A 21,748-nucleotide genomic window follows, 5' to 3' on the forward strand; every position below is an offset into this window, starting at 1 on the left:
CCCTCAGAGAAAAGCGCCCAACTGTCCCCATCTCCCTGGCCTCTGGTCACGCTTGGAGGAAAGCGCTCAATCGTTCACACTTGGAGAAAAGCGCCCGGTCGCTTCCATCTCCGTGGCCTCGGGCCGCGCTCCGAGCTCACCCAGCCTGTGACTGGTTCAAGCTAACCCCGAGCTGAGAGCTCACTCCTCGGCTTTGTCGCTGTAGCTGGCTTCCCCGCTCTAATACCTGCAAGCTCTGCGACACTCAGACACCCCGGTCCTTCTGTGACCCCGCGGGACCTGGGGTTACACTGACCCCGTGTGGGCTTCCACCCGGTTTAACCTCTGGAGCGATGTCCCTCCATGGAGCAGACTTTTAAAAGTCCTGATTTTGTGCTCCATTGCTCTGCTGCTTGCCGGGAGCTGGCCCCTCCCCCTGCAGTCTATCTTCCCATCACTTTGGATTCACTTCTCTACAGGTACTACCTTTCAGAAAATGGTCGATTTTCTGTTTCTAGAATTGTTGCTCTTCTTCTCTTAGATTTCCCGTTGGATTTGTAGGTGTTCGCAATGGTTAGATAAGCTATCTAGCTGATCTCCTGCTACCTGATGTCATCTCAGCCTGCTACTTCTCCGCCATCTTGACTCCTCCCTCCCAAGGGACAATTTTGATGATCTCAGATTTCTCAGTGAATTCTAAGATCTGACACCGAAAGCACAGAAATAAAAGGGAAAATACATACATTGTACATCATCAACATTAAAAATTTTTTTGATGAACACTGAGACTATCAAAATTGAATTCTACATTTTAAGGGGGGGGGTACTTGTATGTTATGTGGAGATATATCTCAGTACAATTGTTGTAGAAAAGTAGAAGGTTTGGGACACCTGGGTGGCTCAGTCTGGTTAAGCACCTGCTTTCAGCTCAGGTCATGATCCCAGGGTCCTGGGATCAAGTCCAGCATTGGGCTCCTTGCTCAAGGTGGGGGGAGCCTACTTCTCCCTCTGCCTGCTCTGCCTGCTGCTCCCCCTGCTTGTGCTCTCTCTCTGATAAATAAATAAAATCCTTACAAAAAGTAAATTTGGAAAAAAAAGAAAAGAAAAGTGGAAGGGAGGAAGTGAGAGAGAAAGGAAGCAAGGGAAGAAAAACGAAGGAGGAGAAAAGAAGAAACACTAGTGTACATACCTATGGAGAGCAAAAATGGATCAGGGAAATCAAATTTTAAGATCTTCTTGGCATTTTCCACAAAGGGATCTTGTGGATTGTTGAGAGAATCAATGTTCACTCCAAATGATGTGCTGGTAATCACGTCCATGCTGTAGGCCCCAAAGATGCTGTGAGAGAAACGAAGACATAGATAATTAAGATCAGCACCTCTTTAATATTCTTATCCAACACATGCAGCAAGAAGTGCATGTAGATCCCATGCTCAGACAAGACAAGAGCCACACTTTCAGAACCAGCATCTGGGTCATCTGAAGAGTCTATATACCATCACATTCATTCATGTGGTGTTCGTGAGGTGCCAGTGATACAGCTGGCCTTGTCCTGGGGTGATGGGGACATTAGGGCAAGTTAGACACACCTCTGAGTTCAAAGAGCTCAGTCATGGAGGGATAGAGACACAAAGTCCGACAAATTACAGTAATAAATTTTGAGAATGTGCAATAGAAGGTGGATAAGCACTGAGTCTGAGCAGGACAAATGGTGGAATAATGAACACTTTCTCAGGGAATCAAGAAAGATGAAACTGGTCTGGATCTTCTCTCACCACAGTAACTATGCTCAGAGGTTATTCCTCAACAGTACATTATAGAACACCAAAACCATATTCTGTGCTGCCAGAAATATCATCTCTTCTTCTCTACACCCCAACTAAGGCTTCTTCATGAAAGACCCACTCTTTCTCAACAACAGAGATCTAGCTTGCCCTGAGGGCATACTCATTTCTGGAAAATGTAAGAACAAAGAATGTTCCTAGTTAAAATATATATATTAAATCAATCCAAAATTGAAATGGGGGTGCCATATCTAAGTGGTCATATGGCCTAGTTTTCCCAGAACAGTTGCAATGTACATCTGTTCAGCCTGCATAATTAAAATATATCCAATTTAGGCAAAAAAAAAATCTATCATCTATCTATCTATCATCTATCTATCTATCTATCAATCATCATCACCCTACCTATCCCATGTGCAGGGCCTTCTCCCTTTTGAGATTAAAAGATGGACAAATGGTTATAAAAGTTAATATTTAGTATTCGCTAATATCCTCAACAAAATCAGGGAAGGGTTTAAGTTGTTCCAAGTTCCATAGGGTAACTTTTGTGCTCCACCCAGTGCCCAGGAATATGTACCAAGTACGTTCCCCTCCCACCATTCCATACTCTCTTCCCTCATGTTTATTCTTTTCAAATAATGTATTTTTGTCTTCTAAAATGTCCAAGGTGATGATTAAGCAAGTAAATAAATCCCAACTCATGAACACAAAAGAAGACTGTTTTTCTCTGGACTTCCCTGCATTTTGAGGTGAGCTACCTCTTCTTGGCTGGCCCACTGAAGTTGTAACACCATACAGCTACATCAGCTTGTTCACTGGAGTAACTCAACAATCGGAATTGACTCTGTGGCAACAGCTGGAAAGTGTCATGACAGAGTTAGAATCCCAGCAACTGGACTCCTACTTACTCTTTCAAGTTGATAGGTTTGCCTTTCTCTGCCTCCTTTCTCAGGTTCCTCACCAACACATCTCCATACTGGCCAATGATGGGGAACATCTACAAACAAAATACATGACCACCTGAAGTTAAATATGAGAGTCAAGTCCTAGGATGACATAACTTTCACAAGCATGGAGCAGTAAGGGCATTTAATAACAAGTTTTATCATGTCTCTTCCAGAACATGAAGATAAAAGACCATTTTGGGGAAGCCCAAATATAGTTGAGTACCACTTAGAGATGGACTATGACCTTATTTTCTATCTGTCCCCAGGAATATTCCTTAACTTCCTAATTAAAAGTTCTGTTCTTTTCTTACCTCCTTGAGTTTCCCGCTGGTGAAAGTTGGAGACAGCAATGTTCGTATTCTCTTCCATTGTTCATCCTCAGACATAGAGATGGCATTTTTCATAAATCCCACAGGACCAAAAGACTAGAGTCAAAGCAAAACACATTTTGCCCTACATAAGATTTGTAGGTCTCCACAGCTTGGAAAATTTGTTAAATGGGCATAAATTACTCATCAAATTTTTTTATTATTATATTTATCATTATATGATATATATTTATAATATGTTATATGTTATAATATATTTATTAATATTTATTATAATCATCATATATTTAAGTTTATATTACTTATTTTTATTTTATTTTATTTATTATTATTTTATTATTATTTATTCATTTCCTTATTTGAGAGAGAGAAAGAGCATGAACAAGGGAATAGGCAGAGGCAGACTCCCCGCTGAGCAGGGAGACAGAATCAGGACTCAATCCAGGGACTCTGGGATTATGACCTGAGCGAAGGCAGATGCTTAACTGACTGGGCCACACTTACTCACCAAATACTTAGTGACTGTCTACTTAGTAGCAGTCCCTATGCTAGATGCTCAATAGATATTTATCCTAAATGCCTAGCGCCCTGCAAGGCTGAAGGAGGCGTCAAGCCACCTGATGTGCTTTTCAGCCTTTAACTCCAATCTCCTTTTTGACATAAATGTGGTATGGAAAATTTGGTGGGGAAACTACTCCAGGGGAATTGGTAGGACTGGATTGGTGGAAGATAGCCAGGTAGCCTGGCAAACTGTATGTTGCCTCAGACCACTTGTCTTCACATGTATGTACAGCATGAGCATCTGTAAAAACATGTCTTGATATGGTGATTTTTTATTAACATGTAATGCATTATTTATTTCAGAACTCAGGTCTGTGATTCACTAGTCTTACACAATTCACAACACTCACCATAGCACATACCCTCCCCAATGTCCATCACCCAGCCACCCCATTCCTCCCCCTTCCACTCCAGCAACCCTCAGTTTGTTTCTTGAGATTAAGAGTCTCTTATGGTTTTTCTCTCTCTCTCTGGTTTTGTCTTGTTTCATTTTTCCCTCCCTTCCTCTAACATCTTATGTCTTGTTTCTCAAATTCCTCATACATTGAGACTATATGAGAATTATCTTTCTCTGATTAACTTATTTCACTTAGCTAATACCTCTAGTTCCATCCACATTGTTGCAAATCGCAAGATTTCATTTTTTTGATGGCTGAGTAGTATTCTATTGTATTTATATATCCCACATCTTCTTTATCCATTCATCTGTTGATGGACATCTGGACTCTTTCCATAGTTGGGCTATTGTGGACATTGCTGCTATAAATATTGGGATGCACGTACTCCTTCAGATCACTACATTTGTATGTTTGGGGTAAATACCCAGTAGTCCAATTGCTGGGTTGTAGGGTAGCTCTATTTTCAACTTTTTGAGGAAGCTCCATACTGCTTTCCAGAGTGGATGCACCAGCTTGCATTCCCACCAAAAGTGTAGGAGGATTCCCCTTTCTCTGCAACTTCCCCAACATCTATCATTTCCTGACTTGTTAATTTTAGCCATTCTGACTGGTGTGTGGTGCTATCTCATTGTTGCTTTTTATTTGTATTTCCCTGATGCTGAGGGATGTTGAGCACTTTTTCATGTGTCTGTTGGCCATTTGTATGTCTTCATTGGAAAAATGTCTGTTCATGTCTTCTGTCAATTTCTTTTTTTTAAATTTTTTTATTTCTTTTCAGCGTAACAGTATTCATTGTTTTTGCACCACACCCAGTGCTCCATGCAATCCGTGCCCTCTCTAATACCCACCTTGATTAGATGATTTGTTCTTTGGTGTTGAGTTTGATAAATTCTTTATAGATTTTGGATACTAGCCCTTTATCTGATGTCATTTGCAAATATGTTCTCCCATTCTGTCAGTTGTCTTCTGGCTTTGTTGGCTGTTTCCTTTGTGTGAAAAAAGATTTTTTTTATCTTGATGAAGTCCCAATTATTCATTTTGCCCCTGCTTTACTTGCCTTTGGCGATATTTCAAGGAAGAAGTTGCTGTGGCTGAGGTCAAAGCGATTGCTGCCTGTGTTATCCTCAAGGATTTTGATGGGTTCCTGTCTCACATTGAGGTCTTTCATCCATTTTAAGTCTATTTTTGTGTGTGGTGTAAGGAAATGGTCCAGTTTTATTCTTCTGTGTGTGGCTGTCCAATTTTTGCAATACCATTTGTTGAAGAGACTGTCTTTTTTCCATTGGATATTCTTTCCTGCTTTGTTGAAGATTAGTTGACCATAGAGTTGAGGGTCCATTTCTGGGCTGTCTGTTCCACTGATCTATGTGTCTGTTTTTGTGCTAGTACCATATGGTCTTGATGATTACAGCTTTGTAATAGAGCTTGAAGTCTGGAATTGTGATGCCACCAACTTTGGTTTTCTTTTTCAATATTCCTCTGGCTATTTGGAGTCTTTTCTTCTTCCATATAAATTTCAGGATTATTTGTTTCATTTCTTTGAAAAAAAGTTGATGGCATTTTGATAGGGATTGCTTTAAATGTGTAGATTGCTCTAGGTATCATAGACCTTTTCACAATATTTTTTCTTCCAATCCATGAGCATGGAACATTTTTAGATTTCTTTGTGTCTTCCTCAATTTCTTTTGTGAGTATTCTATAGTTTTCTGAGTACAGATCCTTTGCCTCTTTGGTTAGATTTATTCCTAGGTATCTTTTAGGTTTGGGTGCAATCGTAAATGGGACTGACTACTTAATTTCTCTTTCTTCTGTTTTGTTGTTGGTGTATAGAAATGCAACTGATTTCTGTGTATTGATTTTATATCCTGACACTTTACTGAATTCCTGTATAAGTTCTAGCAGTTTTGGGGTGGTGTCTTTTTGGTTTGTTCACATAAAGTATCATATCATCTGCAAAGAATTTGAGTTTGACTTCTTTGCTGATTCAGATGCCTTTTATTTCTTTTTGTTGTCTGATTGCTGAGGCTAGGACTTCTAGTACTAAGCTGAATGACAGTGGTGATAGTGGACATCCCTGCTGTGTTCCTGACCTTAGGGGAAAAGCTCTCAGTTTTTCCCCATTCAGAATGATATTCACTGTGGGTTTTTCATAGGTGGCTTTTATGATATTGAGGTATGTACCCTCTATCCATGATTTTTGATCACTGCTTCAATTTTCTTACAGGTTATGGGTCTGTTCAGGTTTTCTATTTCTTCCTGGTTCAGTTTTGGTAGTTTGCGCATCTCTAGAAATGCATCCATTTCTTCCAGATTGTTTCAGTTGCTGGCATATAGTTGCTTATACTGTGTTCTTATAATTGTTGGTATTTCTTTGGTGTTGGTTGTGATCTCTCCTCTTTCATTCATATTATTAATTTGGGTCCTTTCTCTTTTCTTTTTGATAAGTCTGGCTAGGAATTTATCAACCTTATTAAAACTTTCAAAGAACCAGCTCCTAGTTTTCTTGATATTTTCTACTGTTCTTCTGGTTTCTATTTCATTGATTTCTGCTCTCATCTTTATTATTTCTCTTCTACTGGGTTTAGGCTTTATTTGTTGTTCTTTCCACAGCTCCTTAGGTGTAGGGTTAGGCTGTGTACTTGATACCTTTCTTGTTTCTTGCGAAAGGCTTGTACTGCTATAGACTTTCCTCTTAGGACTGCCTTTGCTGTGTCCCAAAGATTTTAAACAGTTGTGTTTTCATTTTCTTTGGTTCCCATGAATTTTTAAAAAATTCTTCTTTAATTTCCTGGTTGACCCATTCATTCTTTAGTGGGATGCTCTTTAGCCTCCATGATTTTGAGTTCTTTCCAACTTTCTTCTTGTGGTTGAGCTCTAGTTTCAAAGCACTGTGGTCTGAAAATATTCAGGGAATGGTCCCAATCTTTTGGTACCAGTTGACACCTGATTTGTGACCCAGGATGTGATCTCTTTTGGAGAATGTTCCATGGGTACTAGAGAAGAATATATATTCTGTTGCTTTGGGATGGAATGTTCTGAATATATATCTGTGAAGTCCATCTGGCCCAGTGTGTCATTTAAAGTCTTTATTTCCTTGTTGATCTTTTGCTTAGATGATCTATCCATTTCAGTGAGGGGAGTGTTAAAGTCTCCTACTATTATTGTATTATTGTTGATGTGTTTCTTTGATTTTATAATTAATTGGCTTATATAATTGGCTGCTCCCATGTTAGGGGCATAGATATTTTAAATTGTTAGATCTTCTTGTTGGATAGACCCTTTATGTATGATATAGTGTCCTTCCTCATGTTTTATTATAGTGTTTGGTTTAAAATGTAATTTGTTTGACATAAGATTGTCACCCCAGCTTTCCTTTGATGTCCATTAGCATGGTAAATTGTTTTCCACCTCCTCACTTTAAATTTGGAGGTGTCTTTGGATCTAAAATGAGTCGCTTGCAGACCACATATCAATAGTTCTTATTTTTTTTTAACCCAATCTGATACCCTGTGTCTTTTGATCAGAGCATTTGGCCCATTTATATTCAGGGTAACCATTAAAAGATATGAATTTAGTGCCATTGCATTGCCTGTAAGGTGACTGTTACTGTATATTGTCTCTGTTCCTTTCTGGTCTATGTTACTTTTAGGGTCTCTCTTTGCTCAGAGCACCCCCTTTGATATTTCCTGTAGGGCTGGTTTGGTGTTCACAAATTCTTTTAGTTTTTGTTTGTCCTGGAAGATTTAATCTGTCTTTCTATTTTCAATGACACCCTACCTGACTATAGTATTCTTGGCTGCATATTTTCTCGTTTAGTTCTTTGAATATATGATGCCAGTCCTTTCTGACCTCCCAGGTCTCTGTGGATATATCTGCTGCCAATCTAATGTTTCTGTCATTCTAGGTTACAGAACTCTTGTCCCAAGTTGCTTTCAGGATTTTCTCTTTGTCTCTGAGACTTATAAGTTTTGCTATTAGATGATGGGGTGTTGACCTATTTTTATTTATTTTGAGAGGGGTTCTCTGTGCCTTCTGGATTTTGATGCCTGTCTCCTTCTCCAAATTAGGGAAGTTCTCCACCATAATTTCTCCACTATACCTTCTGCACCTCTCTCTTTCTTCTTCTTCTGGGATCCCAATTATCCTAATATTGTTTCATTTTATGGTATCACTTATCTCTTGAATTCTCCCCTTGTGATCCAGTAGTTGTTTATCTCTCCTCTTCTCAGCTTCTTTATTCTCCAACATTTGGTCTTCTATATCACTAATTCTCTCTTCTGCCTCATTTATCCTAGCAGTTAGAACCTCCATTTTTTGTTGCATCTCATTAATAGCCTTTTTGATTTTGACTTGGTTAGATTTTAGTTCCTTTCTTTCTGCAGAAAGGGATTCTCTAGTATATTCTATGCTTTTTTTTCAAGCCCAGCTAGTATCTTTATAATTATCATTCTGAACTGTAGTTCTGACATTTTACTAATGTCTGTATTTATTGATTAGGTCCCTGGCAGTCCGTACTGCCTCTTGTTCCGTTTTTTTTTTTTTGTTTGTTTGTTTGTTTGTTTGAGGTGAGCTTTTCTGTTTTGTCATTTTGTCCAGAGAATAGATAAACGAGAGAACAAAATTCTAAAAATGTAACAACTCCACCAGAAAAATATACACTAAACAAATCAGAAAAGACCTGAAACCAGGGGAAAAAGAAAAAAAAAATGATCAGGCTGGTGACTAGAACAGAGCACATACTAGATTTTGGGTGTATTTTGGTCTGTTAGGAGAAACTGCCTCCCCAAATTTTAAAGACAGAAAAACTTATATATATATATATACACAAAAATAAGGGTAAATACAATGAAGGTGGAATATGACTGTAAAGAGGAAAATGTAAAAATATTTTAAAAAAGAAATTGATAAGAAGTTGATTGAAAAAATAAAGAAAAAAAATTTAAAATTTTTTTAAAAGGAGAAAATGTAATCAGGCAGCAGACTAAAATAAAGCCATACACTATATTTAGGGTATACTTTGGTATGTTAGAAGAAACTGTATCACAAAATTTTAATGAAAGAAAAACTTAGATTTAGAAGAGAGGGGATGGGAGGATGGGTGAGTCTGGTGATGGGTATTAAGGAGGGCATGGATTGCATTGAGCACTGAGTGTTAAATGCAAACAATAAACATGGAACACTACATCAAAAACTAATTATGTACTGTATGGTGACTAACAAACACAATAAAAAAAGAGAAAAAAAGAAAGAAAAAATATATATGCAAAAATAAGGTTAAATATAATAAAGTGATAGAATATGACTATAAAAGTGGAAATTAAAAAATATTTTAAAAAAGGAATTGGTAAGATAAGATGTTGGTTGTAAAAGGAAAGAAGAAAAATTTTTAAAAAACAGAAAAAGAAATATATAAAGAAAATTTTAAAAATTAACTTTGAAAGACTACAGAATTGAGTTGAGGGTCCATATCTGGGCTCTCTACTCTGTTCCACTGGTCTATGTGTCTGTTTTTATGCCAGTACCATGCTGTCTTGGTGATCACAGCTTTGTAGTAAAGCTTGAAATCAGGTAACGTGATGCCCCCACTTTTATTTTTGTTTTTCAACATTTCCTTAGCAATTTGGGGTCTCTTCTGGTTCCATACAAATTTTTTGATTATTTGCTCCAGCTCTTTGAAGAATACCGGTGCAATTTTGATTGGAATGGCATTAAAAGTATAGATTGCTCTAGGCAGTATAGACATTTGAACAATGTTTATTCTTCTGATCCAAGAACATGGAATGGTCTTCCATCTTTTTGTGTCTTCTTCAATTTCTTTCATGAGTGTTCTGTAGTTCCTCGAGTACAGATCCTTTACCTCTTTGGTGGAGGGGATGTGGAGAAAGGGGAACCCTCTTACACTGTTGGTGTGAATGCAAGTTGGTGCAGCCTCTTTGGAGAACAGTGTGGAGATTCCTCAAGAAATTAAAAATAGAACTTCCCTATGACCCTGCAATTGCACTCCTGGGTATTTACCCCAAAGATACAGATGTAGTGAAAAGAAGGGCCATCTGTACCCCAATGTTCATAGCAGTAATGGACACGGTTGCCAAACTGTGGAAAGAACCAAGATGCCCTTCAACGGATGAGTGGATAAGGAAAATGTGGTCCATATACACTATGGAGTATTATGCCTCCATCAGAAAGGATGAATACCCAACTTTTGTAGCAACATGGATGGGACTGGAAGAGATTATGCTGAGTGAAATAAGTCAATCAGAGAGAGTCAATTATCATATGGTTTCACTTATTTGTGGAGCATAACAAATAGCATGGAGGACATGGGGAGTTAGGAGAAGGGAGTTGGGGGAAATTGGAAGGGGAGGTGAACAATGAAAGACTATAGACTCTGAAAAACAATCTGAAGGGTTTGAAGAGGTGGGGGGGTGGGAGGTTGGGGGAACCAGGTGGTGGGTAATAAAGAGGGCACGGATTGCATGGAGCACTGGATGTGGTATAAAAACAATGAATACTGTTATGCTGAAAATAAATTAAAAAAAATGATTAAAAAATTTTTTAAAAAGTGAAAAAAAAAAAAGAAAGACTACAGAATTGTGGGGAAGAACCATGAATTCTATGTACTGAATGCCCCTAGCGCTGGAGTTTTGCAGCTCTCATTGATTGGTAAACTGGGTCTTGGCTGGATGGTCTTGCTGATCTTTTGGGGGAGGTGCCTGTTGCAGTGATTCTCAAATGTCTTTTCCTGAGGTGGAGTTGTACCACCCTTCCCAGGAGCCAGGCTAAGTAATCTGCTCAGGTTTGCTCTTGGTAGTTTTTGTCCCCTGAAAGCTTTCCATACGGCTTTGGAGGATGAGAATGAAAATGGTGGCCTCCCAATCTCTGGCCCCAGAGGAGCTGAGAGCTTGGGGCCCCACTCCTCAGTGAGCCCTCAGAGAAAAGCAGTCAATCACTCCTGTCTCTCTAGTCTCTGACCACACTCTGTGTTCACCCAGCCTCTGAATGCACGTTTCTATCTCTGGCACACAACCCCATTTAAAGTTTCCAAACTCAGCAGATTCTTGTGGTATGCTCCCATGCCACTCCTCCTGGGGGAGGAAGGGGAGTCTTCCTGGATCTGCCACTTGTTGGGTCCCTGCTCAAAGAGCAGTGGGCTGACTGTGCCACGGATCATGGTTTATGGCAACCCCAAGTTGAGAGCCCACTCCTTGGCTCCGTCTTTGCAGCTGGCTACCCCACTCTGATACGTGGGGGCTCTGCCACACTCAGGCACCCTTGGTCTTTCTGTGACCCTGAGGGTCCTAAGACCACACCATCCCTGTGAGGGTTCCACTCCCTGCTTAGCCACTGGAGTGACATCCCTCAGTGGAGCAGACTTCTAAAAGTTCTGAATTTTGTGCTCCACTGGCTCGTTAGTGATGGAGGCTCCCTACACCCTGGGTCTATCTTTGCAAATTTAGCCTCAGATTCCCTTCTGTGCATGTCCTATGTTCCAGAAAGTAGTCACTTTTCTGTTCATAGAATTGCTGTTATTCTTTTCTTCAATCTCCTGTTGAGTTTGTAGGTGTTCAGAATGGTTTGATAACTATCTAGCTGAATTCCTGGGACCAGACAAAATTTAGATCTCCTACTCCTCTGACATTTACTCTTCTCCATATAGTGATTTAAAAAAAAGTAGTAGTTAACACTAAAAAGATTGATAATCTATTTGCATAACATAATAAAAAAAACCTATTGGTTTAAAATAACAACAGCAAATAATCTATTTGCTATTCTCAAGAAATGATGCAGTTACATGAAAATATTTTCCCCTGTATTTTCTCCAGGGATGTAAGGAAAAAGAGGGAGATAATTCTGTTTCTAAGAAGTGAGACTGGCCTATCAAATCAACAACGTTGAATCTTTTTTCCATCTTCCAAAACTATATTTTGTTTTAAAATGGATATCTCCAATATGCATTCATGGTAAAAACTCACAAACTAGGAAGAGAGGAAAACTTCCTCAACTTAATAAAGAGCAGCTAAAAACCCTACACCTAATATCACCTCAATGAGGAAAGACTGATGTGATATCACCAGGATGATGGGACAGGACACTCCAGCTTCTGTTACCCCACAAAGAACAACAATTGGTTATCCACAAATAAAAATAGGTCTAAGAGCTTGGGAGTCCATTTAAGAAGCTTCAACAACACAGTAGAGTAAAAGTACGAAGAATAATGGTATTAAAAAGGTAGGGAGAATAGCTTAATTTTGCCTGCATCACACCAGGAGCCAGGCCAGCACTGCTCAGCACGAGAGGAAGAGTAAGAGGCCATTAGCCCAGCCCTTCAAGGCATGGCACAAATTACCTATTTTGGTTTCAAACCTTCCAGAGACTGGCATGGCTGACACATCTAAACACAGGTAGGAACAAAGAAGGGCAGGACTACCAGTACATCAAGTGGCAGGAGTGACTATGCTTCTCTGTGTCCTCCTCTGCAGAATACCCTAGCAACCTTAGCTGCTGAGGAACCAATGGCTGGCCCAGCACTGTGTATCCTCTAAGATTTTGCTATTGATGGTCCCAGGGGATTTCACATTTGCAGACTCCAGCTGCCAGAGTCCTGCTGTATCCCATCTGGACGCACTTAAGTTGCTTCAGTCAGTGCCACCACCTACACCCTGATCCCTGGAATCTGTATACCTTTGTGACTAGGCTTATGTACAACACCAGCTCAGATCCCAGCACATTTCAGATATAAGGCCATATCTGACTCCTGTCACTGGATTGCACTGCCACATGAGACCACAGCTAAACCTTGAACCTATACAATTACACACTGCCAGCCTGAACTCCAGTAACAAGCATCCACTGCTGTGCATGCAGTAATGACTATCCCTGAAGCCACATAAGTGCACACAGGCAGCCCAGACACTCAAGCCTACCTGTGTGTTCACAGTTGGCCAATGTACTTCTGCTGGACCCAGGCTCGTTTGGGGCATGTGATTGCTTTCAGCCTCCACAGATGAGTGTGTGCATAGGACCAACTCTGGCTACCACTCTGCTTTGTGTAGTTCCAGTCTCCTGATGCTGGATCTGGTGCTGCTGCTGAAGACTTCAAGAGCTACGGCAGCCACAAAGAACCCTCCACTGCTTTACTACCAAGGATCATACAATTGCTGAAGGTGTGGGCCCCAACTGCCTGAACCAATGGTGCTCTCTAGAGTATTTCAGATTATGCTGTCAAATATAATGGAAAAAACCTGGGGAGAAACACCTCCAAGATTTATAGGACACCATCAAATGAAACAATATTCACACTACAGAAGTCACAACAGGAGAAGAGAGAAGTGGGCAGAATACTTACTAAAGAAACAATAGCTGAAAAATTCCCCAAGTTGGGAAATATATGAAAATCTTGGGATGTGAAGCTTAAAGTCTCCTATAAGACTGAATCCAAAAAAGACTTCACTAAGACACAGGATAATAAAATTGTCAAAATTTAAAGACAAAGAAAAAAATAAGAGACAAAGAAAATGTATTGAAAGGAGCCAGGGACAAGGAACTTATCCCAAAGAAGGGAACACCCATAATAAGGCTGCCAGTGGATTCCTCAGCAGAAATCTTGAAATCCAGAAGACAGTGGATGATTTATTCAAACTGCTGAAAAATAAACACTAACCAAGAATACTTTACCCAGAATAGAAGGCCTTCAGAAATGAAAGAGAGATAAAGATATTTCTGGATAATCAAAAAGTGGAAAGAATACACCACTTACAAGAAATACTAAAAGGAATTCTACAAGCTAAAATAAAAGGACACTTACTAAGAACAGAAATCACATGAAACTACAAATCTTAATGGTAAATATAAATATATAATCAAATTCAGAACACAGTGATATTATAGTAATGACTTGCTAATCACTCATAATTCTAGTGAAAGGTTAAAAGAAAATTAAAATAACATAGCTAAAATAATTTTCAAACACACAATATGAAAATATGTAAATCTTGACATCAAAAACATAAAACTGGTGGAGGAGGAGTAAAAGCATTGTTTTGAAGACAAACAAAGTTAACTTCTCATCAGCTTAAAATAGACTGTTACATGTATAAGATATTATATGTAAGCCCCCTAGTAACTGCAAAGCAAAAACCTAGAGTAGATTCAGGAAAGATAAAGAGAAAAAAAAATCAAAGCATACCACTATAACAAAAACTGTGAAATTACAAAGGAAGACAAGAAGAAGGAACAACTGATCTATGAAACACTTGGATTACTGACCTAATCATGCCAAATCTTTACCTATCAATGATTACTTTAAATGTCAATGTAACACAATAGGAAATCCATAAATAGGCCCACAACTATACGATCAGTTAATCTTCAACAAATCAGGAAACAATATCCAATAGAAAGAAGACAGTGTCTTCAACAAATGGTGCTAGGAAAACTGGACAGCTACATGCAGAAGAATAAAACTAGATCACTTCTTCACACCATATACAAAAATAAGTTCAAAATGGATAAAAGATCCAAATGTGAGACAGGAAACCATCAAAATCCCAGAGGAGAACACAGGCAGAAACCTCTTTGACCTCAGCCATAGCAACTTCTTACTAGACACGTTGCTGGATACAAGGGAAACAAAAGCCAAAGTGAACTATTGGGACTTCATCAAGATGAAAATCTTCTGCATAGTGAAGGAAATAATTGACAAAACTAAAAAGCAGTCTATGGAATGGGAGAAGATATTTGCAAATAACATATGTGATAAAGGGATAGTATCCAAAAACTATAAAGAACTTATCAAACTCAACACCCAAAAAACAAATGATCTGGTTAAGAAATATTTCACTTATTTGTGGAGCATAACAAATAGCATGGAGGACAAGGGGAGTTGGAGAGGAGAAGGGAGTTGAGGAAATTGGAAGGGAGGGGGGAACCATGAAAGACTATGGACTCTGAAAAACAATCTGAGGGGTTTGAAGGGGCCGGGGGTGGGAGGTTGGGGGAACCAGGTGGTGGGAATTGTAGTGGGCATGGATTGCATGGAGCACTGGGTGTGGTGCAAAAAACAATGAATACTGTTACGCTGAAAATAAATTTAAAAATTTAAAAGAAAAGAAATGGGCAGAAGATATGAATATACACTTTTCCAAAGACACCTAGATGGCTAACAGACACATGAAAAGATGCTCAACAACACTTATCATTAGTGAACTACAAATCAAATCCATTATGAGACATCACCTCACACTTCTCAGAATGTCTAAAATTAACAACTCTGGAAACAACAGATGCTGGTGAGGATGTAGAGAAAGGGGAATTTGCACTGTTGGTGGAAATGTAAACTAGCGTCATCACTCTGGAAAACAGTATGGAGGTTCCTAAGGAGTTAAAAATACAACTACCCTATGACCTGGCAATTATACTACTAGGTATTTACCCATAGGATACAAAAATACATATTCAAAAGGATACATGCATCCCAATGTTTATAGCAGCATTATCAACATTAGGCAAACTATGGATTGAGCACAAATATATCCATAGACTGATGAATGGATAAAGACGATGTGAGATCTATATCATCTATATATATCTATCTCTATCTCTACTCTATCTATATATATCTATGTGTGTGTGTCTGTAGATATACATATATATGTATGTATATATACACACACATATATATTCCATTATACATATATAATGGAATACTATTCAGCCACCAAAAAGAAAGAAATCTTGCTATTTGCAACAATGTGAATGAAGCAAAAAGAGTGTTCTGCTAAGTGAAACAAGTCAGTCAGAGAAAGACTAATACCATATGATTTCCTCTATATGGAACTTAAGAAAGAAAACAGAAGAAAATTTAGGAAGGGGGTAAAAAAGGGGTTTCAAGAAAGAAACAAACCATAAGAGACTCTTAATGATAGAGAATAAACTGAGGGGTGATGGAGGGAGGTGGGTGGGGAATGGGCTAGATGGGTGATAAGCATTAAGGAGGGCACTTGTGATGAGCACTGGGTGTTGTATGTAAGTGATGAATCACTGAATTGTACTCCTAAAGCCAATATTGCATTGTATGTTAATTAACTGGAATTTAAAGAAAGATAGATAGATAAATCAATAAATATATGTAAATGGAGAGATAAATGGATAGAGAATATGGAATATTTCTCAGTTTTAAAAAGGAAGGAAATCTTGTCATTTCCAAGCATGGATGAACATGAACTTAGACAACATGGACAACAGGCTAGGAGCACTACACCAGACACAGAAGGACAGGTGTCTCATGATCTCACTTATAAGTGGAATCTAGAAAAATAAAGTCAAGCTTAGTAACAGAGGGAAAATGGTAGCTATCAGAGGCTGAGGAGGAGGGCAAAGGCAGATGGTAATAAAATGGTACAAACTTTCAATTTTAAGATGAGTAAGTTCTGGAGACAACATACTACATGGTGATTATAATTATTAATACTGTACTATATACTTGAAATTTGCTTAAAAAGTAGATCTTACACGTTCTTAATATACATGCACACCCACATACAAAGTAACTGGATGGTGATAGATATGTTACTATGTTTCATTTGTCATAATCACTCTATAAATGAAAACATCACATTTAAATATATAGTTTTCATTGTAAAAATGTATACATAAATTGATAAATGGCAAAAGATTGAATATTTTGCCTTAACATCAGGAAGAAAGCAAAAGTGTTCACTCTCACTACTCTTAGTCAACATCATAATAGATCTCCTAGCTAATGCAATTAGACAAAGCAAAGAAATGAAGGCATACAGATTGGAAAGATAAAATAGGAGTGTCCCTATTTCAGGTGATATAATTGTCAATGTAGAAAATCTTGAGGAATATAAAAAGAATACTTCTGCATCTAATAAATGAGCTAAGCTAGGTTATAGGAAATATCAACACCAAAACTCAACCACATTTCTACATAATGAATATGTGAAAACACATTAAGAACACAATAACAATTATAATCACACAAATAAGGTGAAACATTTGAGATGTGTGTTGAACAAAACATGTGTTCCTACACTGAGAACTTAATGTTGGTGAAAAATTTTAAAGAAAACCTAAATAAACACATACTGTGTTCATGTATTAAAAGACATGACTTAGTAAAGAGAGAATTTTTTCACAAATGATTGATAAGTTTAAATCATGTCTTTTAAAAAATCCCAGCGAGGGTGTGGTGCAAAAACAATGAATACTGTTACACTGAAAAGAAATTTAAAAAAATAATTTTAAAAATCCCAGGGAATATTATGTAAACATAGATTAGCTAATTCTAAATTTGTATGGAAAGGCAAAGGAGCTAAAATACCTAAAACAATTCCAATGAAAAATAAAATGGGAGGAATCACTGCTCGTGATGCTGAGACTTAGTATATGGCTGCAGTAATCAAGAAAGTCTGGTATTGGTGGAGGGAGAGATACAGAGATCAATGAACAGAACAAAGAATGAGAAATAGACAACACACACATAGGCCCAACTCAATTTTGATCCTGGTACAAAAGCGATTCAATGGAGGAAGTATAACCTTTTCACAAATGGTATTGGAACAATTAGACATCCATTGGCCAAAAACAAGGATCTTTGACTTAAATTTCACACCTCCCAATTAACACTAAAAATTGACACAAAATGGATCACAGACTTAAATGTGAAACATAAAATTATATGATTTATATTATAGATGTAAAACATAAAACAATATAAAACTATATACTTAAATGTAAAACATAAAATGAACTACGTTGAGAAAATCCTGGGGATGTAGGGCTAGATAAAGATTTTTCAAACTTGAGGCCAAACTCATAACCCATAAAAGGAAAAAAATGTTTAATTGGCCTTATCAAAATAAAAAATGTTTGCTCTCAACTTCATAAAATCTATATATGAAAAACCCACAGTGAATATCATTCTCAATGGGGAAAAGCTGACAAAATTCCCATTAAGATAAGGGGTTTCAAGAAAGAAACAAACCATAAGAGACTCTTAATGATAGAGAATGGGGATGTCCACTCTTGCCACTGTTGTTCAATATAGTACTGGAAGTCCTAGCAACAGCAATCAGAAAACAAAAAGAAATAAAAGGTATTCAAATTTGCAAAGAAGAAGTCAAACTTTCTCTCTTCACAGATGACATGATACTCTATATGGAAAGCCCAAAAACTCCACCCCCAAACTACAAGAACTCATACAGCAATTTAGTAATGCGGCAGGATACAAAGTCAATGTTCAGAAATCTGTTGCTTTCTTATACACTAATAATGAAAACACAGAAAGGGAAATTAGAGAATCATTTCCATTTACTATAGCACCAAAAAACATAAGATACCTGGGAATAAACCTAACCAAGAGGTAAAGGATCTGTACTTGAGAGGCTACAGAACACTCATGAAAGAAATTGAAGAAGACAAAAAAGATGGAAAAGCATTCCATGCTCATGGATTGGAAGAATAAACGTTGTTAAAATGTCTATACTGCTTAGAGCAATCTATACTTTTAATGCCATCCCAATCAAAATTCCACAGACATTTTTCAAAATGCTGGAACAAACAATCCTAAAATTTGTATGGAACCAGAAAAGACCCTGAATTGTTAAGGAAATGTTGAAAATGAAAAATAAAACTGGTGGCATCACATTGCCTGATTTCAAGCTTTACTACAAAGCTGTGATCACCAAGACAGCATGGTACTGGCACAAAAACAGACACATAGAACAGTGGAGCAGAGTAGAGTCCAGATATGGACCACAAGTCTATGGTCAAATAGTCTTTGACAAAGCAGGAAAAATATCTAGTGGAAAAAAGACAGTCTCTTCAATAACTGGTGCTGGAAAAATTAGACACCTATGTATAGAAGAATGAAACTTGACCATTCTCTTACATCATATACAAAGATAAAATCGAGATGGATAAAAGACCGCAACATGAGGCAGAAATCTATCAAAATCCTAGAGGAGAACATAGGTAGTAAACTCTTCAACATCAGCCACAGCAACTTCTTTAAAGACATGTCTCCAAAGACAAATGAAACAAAAGCAAAAATGAACTTTTGGGACTTCATCAAGATAAAATGCTTCTGCACAGCAAAGAAACAGCCAACAAAACAAAGAGGCAACCCACGGAATGGGAGAAGTATTCACAAATGACACTACAGACAAAGGGCTGATATCTAAGACCTATAAAGACCTCCTCAAACTCAACTCTCAAAAAACAGATAATCATGTCAAAAAATGGGTAGAAGACATGAACAGACACTTCTCCAAAGAAGATATACAAATGGGTAACAGATACATGTCCATCATCATTAGCCATCAGGAAGATTCAAATCAAATCACTAGGTGTGGGGCATAAACAATGAATCTTGGAACACTGAAAAAATAAATTAAATTAAAAAAATAAAACCAGGAAAAAAATGTTTGTTCTGCTGAAGACCCTGATACAACAAAAAGACAAGCCATACACCATGCCTACAAAAGAACAGTAAGTGGGAGACTTTTGTTGATGGAACAGCTCTGTAATGTGATTGGGGTGGTGGTGCACAAATCCACATGAAAGATAAATGCTCAGAAAGCAACACACACACATGCACACATACACACACAAATGAGTGCACATAGAAACATTGAAATATGAATAAGTTCTGTGGCTAGAACTAAAGTCGATTTCCGATTCCATACTATATATAGCTTTGCAGGATATTAGGGGAAAGAGCTTGAAGACCATACAACATGGGAACTCCTGTGACAACTTCCTGTGAATCTATAATTGTGTCAAAATGAAAGTTTTATAAATAAGTAAGTAGGTAAATAAATAAATAAATAAATAAATATATAAATTTAAAATAACTCCATGCCTACCCGCCGGTTTGTGAAGACAGAATAACATTCTTTCACTAGTACTGTTTTGATCATGTCTGGATCCGTGATAGCCAACACAGGCTGTTGCCCATCATAAAACCTGTTTTAGGAAAACAGAACTGATTACATTTAACATGTCAGTTTCTGTAGCTGCAGCTATGCCTGGAAACCCAAACTTTCATCCTGATGTTATATAATCTAAAATCTGTCATCATGATTAGAAATAACATTAGAAAAAAAAGGAATAACATCAGAACATTTATCAACTGTAGGTAATGTGTATGTGTGTATTTCCTGGACCATTTTCCATAATTTTTTGCATGTTTAGAATATTTCAAGTATTTTTATGTGTTCAGACATTTCAAGTAATTTTTATATATTATCAAGAAGAAACTTAAGTTAGTGAATACCTGAAGGCAAGCAAATTATCTAGGAACAAAAAAATAGGGAGAGACTACCCACTTAGTTATGAAAAATTATAATTTTAAAGAAATTCCTGTTTCAGTCTCGGAAGTTTAGATGTTTCTGGGAATGACCCATTTCTTCTAGATTGCTTAACTTATTGGCTTATAACTGTTGATAATAATTTCTGGTGATTGTTTCTATTTCCTTGGTGTTTGTCGTGATTTCTCCCCTTTCATTCATAATTTTATTTTATCTTATTCTATTTTATTTTATTTTAAATTTTTTTTATTTTTATTTTTTAATCATTTTTTAAAATTTATTTTCAGCATAACAGTATTCATTGTTTTTGTACCACACTCAGTGCTCCATGCAGTCCATGCCCTCTCTAATACCCACCACCTGGTTCCCCAGCCTCCCACCCCCCCACCTCTTCAAACCCTTCAGATTGTTTTTCAGAGTCCATAGTCTTTCATTGTTCACCTCCCCTTCCAATATCCCCCAACTCCCTTCTACTAACTCCCCATGTCCTCAATGCTATTTGTTATGCTCCACAAATAAGTGAAACCATATGATAATTGGCTCTCTCTGATTGACTTATTTCACTCAGCATAATCTCTTCCAATCCCATCCATGTTGCTACAAAAGTTGGGTATTCATCCTTTCTGATGGAGGCATAATACTCCATAGTGTATATGGACCACATCTTCCTTATCCACTCGTCCGTTGAAAGGCATCTTGGTTCTTTCCACAGTTTGGCAACCGTGTCCATTGCTGCTATGAACATTGGGGTCCAAATGGCCCTTCTTTTCACTACATCTGTATCTTTGGGGTAAATACCCAGGAGTGCAATTGCAGGGTCATAGGGAAGTTCTATTTTTAATTTCTTGAGTCATCTCCACACTGTTCTCCAAAGTGGCTGCACCAACTTGCATTCCCACCAACAGTGTAAGAGGGTTCCCCTTTCTCCACATCCCCTCCAACACATGTTGTTTCCTGTCTTGCTAATTTTGGCCATTCTAACTGGTGTAAGGTGATATTTCAATGTGGTTTTAATTTGAATCTCCCTGATGGCTAGTGATGATGAACATTTTTTCATGTGTCTGATAGCCATTTGTATGTCTTCATTGGAGAAGTGTCTGTTCATGTCTTCTGCACATTTTTTGATATGATTATCTGTTTTGTGTGTGTTGAGTTTGAGGAGGTCTTTATAGATCCTGGATATCAATCTTTCGTCTGTACTGTCATTTGCAAATATCTTCTCCCATTCCATGGGTTGCCTCTTTGTTTTGTTGACTGTTTCCTTTGCTGTGCAGCTTTTGATTTTGATGAAGTCCCAAAAGTTCATTTTGGCTTTTGTTTCCTTTGCCTTTGGAGACATACCTTGAAAGAAGTTGCTGTGGCTGATATCGAAGAGATTACTGCCTATGTTCTCCTCTAGGATTCTGATGGATTCCT

General features: G+C 37.8%; 1 pseudogene; it reads right to left on the bottom strand.

Moving 5' to 3' along the window:
* LOC116876445 overlaps positions 1-21,748 on the bottom strand; it is a 60,130-nt pseudogene that overhangs the window by 19,737 nt on the left and 18,645 nt on the right.

The sequence above is a fragment of the Lontra canadensis genome, unplaced genomic scaffold (assembly GCF_010015895.1).
Source record: "Lontra canadensis isolate GAN:19392208 unplaced genomic scaffold, GSC_riverotter_1.0 scaffold45, whole genome shotgun sequence".
NCBI lineage: Eukaryota > Metazoa > Chordata > Mammalia > Carnivora > Mustelidae > Lontra > Lontra canadensis.